Genomic DNA, 9518 nt, shown 5'->3' with positions numbered 1-9518 from the left:
ATATATATATATATATATATATATATATATATATATATATATTTAAAAAGGATTACCAAATAATGAAATTTTATTTACAAATTTATAATAAATTAATTTATATTATCATTTTTAAAGTACAGTTGGCAGTCTACCTTTTTAGTTATACTTAATTACATGAAAGATCTTTGAAAAAAAATATTTCCAATTTTTATTTAATTTCCAGAAATCGCTCTACCTAATTCAAACATAAATATATGATTATCCTTTCACTTTTATTTGATCTTATATTTAAATTATTTTGATTATTATATTATGTTGGTGTACTGAACTCTCTACAAGAGGATGGTTTTCAAACTTGTCTGGTATACAAAGACTCTGATGATACGAATGACGCCCTATTCAAGTTACCTAAATGGAAGTCGGTGAGAAGTCTCCAGGACGTCTTCGCTGATTACTACAAAGCCAAACCACCTCCATCTTTTGATCTTGATGATGAATTGTTTCCAGAATTAACTGGTGATGTTCCAACCAGAAGTGCGCAGAGGACAGCCCATATGATCCCTACTGAATCCAAGCAGATCCTACTGAATCCAAGCAGATCCCTACTGAATCTAAGCATCCTCAGAATCCAGTTTCATTAAGGATCCGATCCTTGGAGGGATTGATGAATGCTGATCACATCAAGACTCTATTGCCAGAGGTATGTATAATTGAAAATTATTGGCTATGAAAATTTTCTAAAGTTAGTGAGGTTTGGTTTTTTGGTTTTTTGGTTTGTGGTTCCAGGCTATAATAGAGCTTGATTTATTAGGCATTCAAATTTATAATTTTTATTTGGTTTATTCCGCTTATTGTTTTAAAGAATTTCAACTTTTAAAAAGTTAAAATATCATTAACTCGATGCTACACGGTAGGTAAAAAATCATTTCATTATTTTGTTCACACGTAACACTATCAATATAACAGTAATATATATATATATATATATATATATATCTAATTAAGTTGATTAAACTAATATTATGTATAAAAAAAATCAAATTCTCTCGCGGTACACCGAGGGTTAAATCATAAAATTGAAAATCAAAATACAATTATACGATCTTAAATACTAAACAAAATTAATAAAACATATACTTTGAATTTAGATTTTTTAGAACTTGTTTCGCGGTATACCGCGAGTTACAATCATGTACTAAAAATTAATAAAAATTTACTCAATCTCGACATAATCAATTTGTAGAAGTTTTTCTATAAGTAACAAGTTTCAAAATTGTTTTTACTTTCTCAAACAGGGTTGAGTATAGGAAGATAAACTAATAAGTATATTAGATGTTAATTGATACTTTTAGTTGTTCAAATTCCTCTACGTCTCGTGAAAAAGAAAAGATTTCTCCTGAAACTTTCATTTTTTCTCTAGCATTTCACTTAGCAACCATACCAAATCTCTCATATTATCCTTTTCTCTAGCACGAATATATAATTGTTTAGACTCTTTATACTGATTACTGAATCTATATTGTTGAAATCGTCGTTATTTTTTTAAGATTTCATAACATATATCAACGACAACTCGAGGACATTTTATATTTATTAATAATTTGTATTATGTAGATTTAACTTTTGATGATGTTGTTACGACGATTCATTTCTTTCCTTTTTGTGAAGTTTTACATGGTTCTAAAAGGGTTCACATGCAATGACAATACTAGCATAAATCACCTTATTCATATCTTAAAAGGCCTTGATATCTCTTTCTTGTGAAGATCTATTATATATTTTAGGATATTTCAATATAATTACTTTTTCGATCAAATTAAGTGAGACGAAAGATTATATGGAAGTGCTAGTCGACTGCTTGTAAGGAAGAGCTTCGAGTTAGCTTGCCTTGTTTGGCTGAGGGTTTTCTTGTACCCGCCAGCCTTGACTCCGAAAGGATTTCAATCCTTTTCGGCTTTGTATAACTCAACCGAATTCAATCAATGAAAAAAAACAAAAAAAAAGCAAAAAGTTTCAGACTTGACACATAATATTTGACGCTCATTTATTTTCCCCTTCTTTTGTGTCATCCCATGGTTTTTAAACAATGATAATTGTTAGTGTTGAGTTTCGCGAATTAGAGGTCTAAGGGAAAAGCCCGCTAAGGAGTAAACGTCAACCCAACAATTGGGTCCGACATGAGCCCAAGAAGAAAGTTCGGGTTGAAGGGCGAAGTCAATCCAGAGATGAGGTTGGGAGATCGAGATCAAGATCACGGGCAAGATTACAAGAGGAGATTCAGGAAGAATTGGGTTCGTTGTTGAGCTTAAATATTCAACATTTGTAAACAGAAAACGTATGTAACTTTTAACAAATCAATACAGCAAATCAATACAAAAATCTAGTTCGTTTGTTCTTCATTGTTCTTATCGATTTATACCGAAAGTCTGCCCAGCTCCTATTTCTCAATTAAATCTTTCTAGTTGTTATTTCTAATATCAACAATTTGGCGCCGTCTATGGAGACTTAGGTCTTTCTATTCTAAAAAATCGATTGCTCTGAAGAAATCTAAGCGAAATGGATCCATCCGCAGCTAATACGACCATGCCAGAAACTGCATCACCAGTGACACACCACAGGTCCATCACCAACAATGCCCCTTCTCAGGATGCGCAGATTCCAGCCCAGTCCGATCACGAGGTCACGAATCCAGTCAGACACGGGACAGGCTCGTCGCTTGACGACGCTCACAAACCGGACCAAAGCACCTCGGGTGGCTCGGATCTCACCCGTCACGGATCCGTTTCAGCTCAGGATCCCGGTAGCTCGAACCCGGGGATCTCCGTCGCGGTTATTCCCACGGTCCCCACGATCCCAATGGGAAATAGGAACCATTCTCGGGTGTGGACTCGCTCCAAAAATAATGGAACGAACCGACCCGGGCAGCACCTAACGCCGTTGTCCTCCTCCGGGACTTCCGGCGGAACCAATCTCTCTGAGATACAAGGAATGCTCGCTGTCTTGATCGACAAGACTCAAAGCCAAGACGCGACAAATCGAGCCCTTATGAGCGGAACCGAGCAACATGAGAAGGAGCTCTCGTCTCGCGCAACTGCCGATCTCAATCGGGGCGCCACGTACCCTCCTGGGATAATCTCAACTGACTCCGCAGAAAGGGCGCTGCCGCGGACACGTCTCGATTTCAAGTCCACGTTACTCCGCCCGGGATCTGGACGCTAGCCGTGTTTGCGTCCTCAGAAAACAACGGAGCTCCGAACTCGTTGGTCTTAAATGGTAACACGAGCTCACGACCTGCCGATCATCCCTCGATCGGATATGTCGGATCAGCCGAACAGGGCATCAGTACCCCCGGTGCTCCCCATAACTCCTCGGCGAGAATAAATCCGGCTTTGACCGAAGAATTCGGGAGCGGGGCGCCATGGACGTTGTCAACCGGCAGTCTAAGTCTCCCCGGACCTCCAAGGAACGACGTGATAAACGCTTAATTCCTCACCGAGTACATGAATAAGGCAAGCACCGAGATGGCCCAAATCCGGTCCATCTAGCCACAAGCGCGGCTCCGGATATCGATCGTGCGATCGCTGAAACGAGGTGCACCCTGTTTACTGACCGGATCGCGAAAGTTCGCCTTCGGGACTTTGTTTGCCTGAATACGCGGGTGCATCGGACCTGGAGCACACCTCCGGGCATTCAGACTTGTAATAACCAAGGCCTACCTCACCGAACACGAGTGTGAGGCCGGTTACTGCCGCTATTTCACCGATAATCTAGTTGGATTGGCGTTGGAATGGTTCGCTTCTTTGGAATCTAATTCCATCGATAGCTTCGACCAACTCGCCTCGGCATTTCTGAAACAGTATTCGGTCTTCTTCCAAACGAAGGTGACCGAATCAGACCTTTGGCTCCTAGTCCAGGGAAAGGTATCGCTTCAAGTCGACTAAGGCCAGGATAGCCAATTTAAACGACGAGGTTGCCGTAGCGGCCCTCCGGCATGGCCTATGGTACACTTCGAAATTTCGAGAAGAGCTCACCGTCTGACAACCCCGTCGCTCGATGAGGCGCTCCACAGGTCAATTAACTTTGCCAGAGCCGAAGAAGAGCGAGCCGCTATGGCCAAGCTCCATAAGTCGGCAAACGCATCGTTCAACCCTCCCAAAAAGACTTTCTGAAAGGAATCATTCGAGTCTGGTCTTCACGCCTTCTCGGTCGACTCTGCACCGAGGACCAAGAACCCAAACTTCGACCCCGAGAAGTTCTGCAAGTATCAGAAAATACGAGGTCACTCAACCGAAGAGTGCAGAACTGTGGGGCGCCTCCTCGCGCGAAAGCACGAAGCAGGAGAGCTCGGCAAAATCGACCTCGAAAAAGAGGGAGAGAAGGCTAGGGAAGCCAATGCTAACACCAAGGACACCGCCGCGAAACGCGAAAAAAACGTATTGACCTAGTCTTCAGAGGGCTCACCCATTGCCGCACCTCTCCCAGGTCGGTCTTTACACCACCTCTGGCTCCTCGAAAGCTCGTGAGCTGCCGCCCGCACATCTCCCGGTGTTTCGGAAACACCGACCGGGTCCACAGGGTTGATTACATCACGGGAGGATCTTTTTTGTGTTGTAACTCAGTTAACTCGATCAAAGCGTATCAATGCAGGGTCGAGAGTTACCACCGAGAGCGGAAACCCCGCTCCGATCAAGATTACAAGATCACCTTCTGGGAAAGCGAGACCGCTGACCTGGATAAACCACACGACGACGCTCTAATAGTGAGACTAGACGTCGGAGGATGCGAGCTTTCTCGAATAATTATAGATACGGGGAGCTCGGTTGATCTCTTGTTTTACAATGCTTTTAAACGGATGGGATACCCTGATTCCAAACTGAAAGGGGCCAAAACCCCACTCACCAGATTTGCTGGTGATACAACCCTAGCCAAGGGTACCGTTCAGCTCATAGTAGAAGACCAGGGGGTACGGCATTTAGTCGACTTTGTGGTCGTCGACCATCCCGCGCCCTTCAATGCCATCCTCGGTAGACCATGGTTTTACGGGATGAAGGCGGTTCCATCAACGTACCACAGTGCGTTAAATTCCTATCTCGGGCAGAATCGCAACCATCTACGGTAGTCAACGCACCTCAAGACAATGTTATAGAGGCGGCTAAGACTTAATTAAGAAATCCGCTCAATAGCAATTAATGATCGCTGACAAACTCGAGGCTCGTCAGCTCGCTAGCCACAAAGACCCCATCGCGCGCGGACCAATAATAACCAAGGTCGACCAAGTTCCAATTGCGGAAGGTCATCCGGAGCAATGCGTCGGGATCAGGGCCGACCTGAACGCCAATACAAGAAACGACCTGATCCAATTCTTGGGTCAGAACTGCGATACATTCGCTTGGTCCTCGTCGGACATGAAGGGAATCGACATTAGCGTTACATCTCATCAGCTTAACGTCGACTCCACCTACAAACCGATAAAACAAAAGCGTCGCAAGCTCGGCCCTGAAAGGGCTAAAGCAGTGAACGACGAGGTGGACCGTCTGCTGAAAATAGGATCTATCCGCGAGGTCCAGTATGTTGAATGGTTGGCCAACCCCGTGGTGGTCAGAAAGAAAAATGGGAAATGGCGGATCTGCATCGACTTCAAAGACCTCAACAAAGCTTGTCCGAAAGACAATTATCCTCTTCCTCATATCGACTGATTGGTCGAAGCAACCGCCGGTCACGAGATTTTGTCCTTCATGGACGCTTTCTCGGGGTATAATCAGATTCTGATGGACCCCGTCAACCAAGAAAAAACCGGTTTCATTACTGATCGAGGTACTTACTGCTACAAAGTAATGCCTTTCGGACTTAAAAACGTTGGAGCAACCTACCAGAGGTTAATCAATAAGATGTTCGCCGAACACCTTGGAAAAACCATGGAGGTTTATATTGACAACATGCTCGTCAAGTCAATGCGCGAGCAAGATCACGTCTCCCAGCTCAAAGAAAGTTTCAAAATACTAAACCAACTAGGTATCAACCCGCATTATGTGCTGAATAAATATATACAGATAAAATTAGAGTTATGTGTAAATTTATTTTCTAAGATCTAAAATTTGTTTTAAATATATATATATATATATCTATAAACCGTGAAAATATTTTTAGATCAAAATATTATGTATCAACTAAATATATTTATAACCCGCTCTTTTGTTAATCTATGTAAGATTTTTTATTTATTAAAATTTTTTATTTATATTGTGTAAAAATATATTTCACCCGTGAAATATTATACCAATGATATTAAATAAGTCAATTCCCTATAATAATGATTATTGTTATAATTTTATTTAGAAACTTTAAATATGTGAATAGTAATCAATTTTTTAATATGTGAATAATTTCTAATTTTGAAAATGTTTTAGATCTAATGATTTTATATTTTAATAATTAAATATGTTATAAAATGATTAAAATAATTTTTAAATTTGAATGTTTGAATTTTTTAATTAATTGTAAAGGAATATTCTTTAATCATTAAAAAACAATTATGTGTAAATACTAAATATCCATAAAAATGAAGGCAATAAATTCATTGATGTCCTCAGCTCTCTAACGACGACAAATCAGCATTTTCTTGAAAATGTTTCTCTTTTAATATATAGAGGATACGGAATGAAACTCAATCCGACTAAATGCACATTTGGCGTCGCGTCCGGCGAATACCTAGGATACCTGGTCACGGAACGCGGGATCAAAGCAAATCCAAAATAGATCGCAACCTTCCTCGAGATGCCTTCGCCAAAGACAACTTGGGAGGTGCAAAGAATGACGGGACGGATAGCCGCCCTGATATGATCTACGGACCGTTGCCTTCCATTTTATTAGTTGCTGAAAGGTTACCGAAAATTCGAGTGGGATGACATGTGTGAGGAAGCATTCCAAGAATTGAAAAAGTATCTCACCGAGCCTCCCGTCCTCTAGAAGCCAGCGGATGGGGAACACCTCTTCTTCTACATTGCCGTTTCCGACTCCGCGGTAAGCGGAGTACTGGTGCGGGAATATGAGGGAGAGCAAAAACCGGTTTACTACGTTAGTAAAACCCTAGTCGACGCCGAAACACGGTACCCCACTATGGAAAAACTAGCCCTAGCGGTCGTGATGTCAGCCCGCAAGCTACGCCCTTATTTCCAGTCACACACAATCGTGGTGATGACGTCTCAACCTATCTGGACTATCCTACATAGTCCCATCCAATCCGGCAGACTAGCCAAATGGGCTATAGAACTCAGCGAGTATGATATCGATTACTGACCAAGGACTTGCGCCAAAGCACAAGTCCTCGCTGATTTCGTAGTTGAACTCACCGCGGCCAACAAGTATACCAAAAACCACTCCAAGAGGTGGTCGCTGTACGCGGACGGAGCATCATCCAGGCAGGGAGGCAGGATCGGAATTCGACTCGTATCCCCGACCAATGAAATCATGGAACGGTCCTTCCGGCTCGGGTTCGCAGCCTCAAATAATGAAGCCGAGTACGAAGCCCTAATAGTCGGACTCCGGCTGGCACTAGGTGTAGGAGTTAAAGAGCTCGCTGCATTCAGCGACTCGCAGCTCGTCACCAGTCAATACCCACAGAAATTACGACACAAACTGTGAATGGATGGTCGCTTACCTCCGAATCGTTTGGTCGATGGCAGAGCAATTCTCATCGTTCGAACTCACCAAAATTCCCTGGGGAGAGAGCCCTCGCCGCACTGGCTTCAACCTCTGATCCCTCGGTCAAACGAGTCATACCCGTCGAAGGCATAGATGAGCCTAGCATCTCTATCCCCGTCAAAGCCCAAAGCGTCCACTAAGTCGAGGTCGGAACCGGCCCAGACGAGGAAGGACCCGAGCAGGCATCCAACCGGGATGATGAGCTCCTAGATGACCTTGTCTCCGGAGACGAGCAGGAAACAGAACTGGAAACGGATTGGCGGGTCCCGATTCGTGATTACATCGCAAACGGAACAACCCCCAAGGACCGATGGCAAGCGCGTAAGCTCAAAGCTCAAAGCACAAGGTTCTGCATCATCAGCGAAGAGCTGTATAAGAGTTGCATCTCCGGACCATACCTGATGTGCGTATACGGGAATGAAACCCACATCATCATGAAAGAAGCTCACGAGGGTGCCTGTGGGAATCATTCCGGAGGGCGATCATTGGCCCTCAGAATAAAACGGCAAGGATATTTCTGGCCAACCATGCTCGCGGATTGCGACGAGCACGCCAAAAAGTGTAACCCTTGCCAAAGTCATGCACCCATGATTAACCAGTCCGCTGAGCTGATGAGCTCGGTTCCGCTCCTTACCCCTACATGCCGTGGTCAATGGGTGCTATTGGACCTCTCGAGCAATCGGGAAAGCGACGCGTTACCAACCTATTGGTTGTAACCGATTACTTTACTAAATGGATCGAGGCTGAATCCTACCAGTCTATTAAAGGGGAGCACGTGAAATATTTCCTCTGGAAAAACGTGGTATGCCGACACGGAATCCCCTACGAAATCGTAACCGATAACGGAACGAACCTAATGTCCTCCGCGGTTCAAAATTTTTGCGATGACTAGGGTATACGGCTAACCCCATCTACTCCCTGGTATCCCCAAGGAAACGGACAGGCCGAGGCAGCCAACAAACTGATCTTACACATCCTCAAGCGCCGTTTGGAGGCCGCAAAGTCCGGTTGGGACGCTCAGCTCCACGGGGTCCTTTGGGCCACCCGGACCACGCCACGTGGTAGCAAAGGCGAGACCGTCTTGGCTTGATCCCTTTAATGGGTACGTAGGCAGCTGGACTCCCCGGGCGCAGCCACCTCTTCAATATAATTCTCTCCGCATTTACGATCACTCCCCCCAATAAAATGCAAACTTTTCACTGCGACCAGATTTGCTCATCCTTGTTACGTTACTTCAATGTCCAATAACTCTTGCCAACCGCAAGACTAAAAACAAAACAAACAAACAATAAATGCCCTTGGGCATCACATACGAGTTTAAAATAACCTCGCTACCCGACTTAGGTCACTTCATACCCCTCGAACACCTCCTCGACAATAATGATTCTAACGCAACCTCACTAAAACAAACAGCGCCCGGCTGTTTCACAAAGTCACGCGGAAATAAAGACTATCCCGCTACCCAACTCGAAACACTTCAGAATCCTCCGAAGGTCGCCATGCTCGAGCGGCAAGCTCGATTATGAGCTTTTTAAAGCTAACACGAAGGACCTTCGGTAAAGGTTCCCTGGAACCTACCATTCGCATGTCCGCCCCAATAAACTCATATTTGATCGGACAGACAAAGAAAATAAAATAAAATCGATGATGAAACTTACGCGTTCTAAGTAAATCCGAAAACAAAATGAAACAAAAAGAAAGAGGATTTAAATGCCTTCCTAGGCAAGCAAGTCAAGTGTCGGATAAAAGCCCTCCCCGGCAAACAATTCAAAGTTTAAAGACAAAACAAAATAAAGACGTCGGGAACAGCAATCAAACGTCCTCCCCCCCCCCCC

This window comes from Camelina sativa, chromosome 20, assembly GCF_000633955.1.
Source record: "Camelina sativa cultivar DH55 chromosome 20, Cs, whole genome shotgun sequence".
In the NCBI taxonomy this organism is placed as follows: domain Eukaryota; kingdom Viridiplantae; phylum Streptophyta; class Magnoliopsida; order Brassicales; family Brassicaceae; genus Camelina; species Camelina sativa.
Note: the sequence above shows the minus strand (reverse complement) of the source record.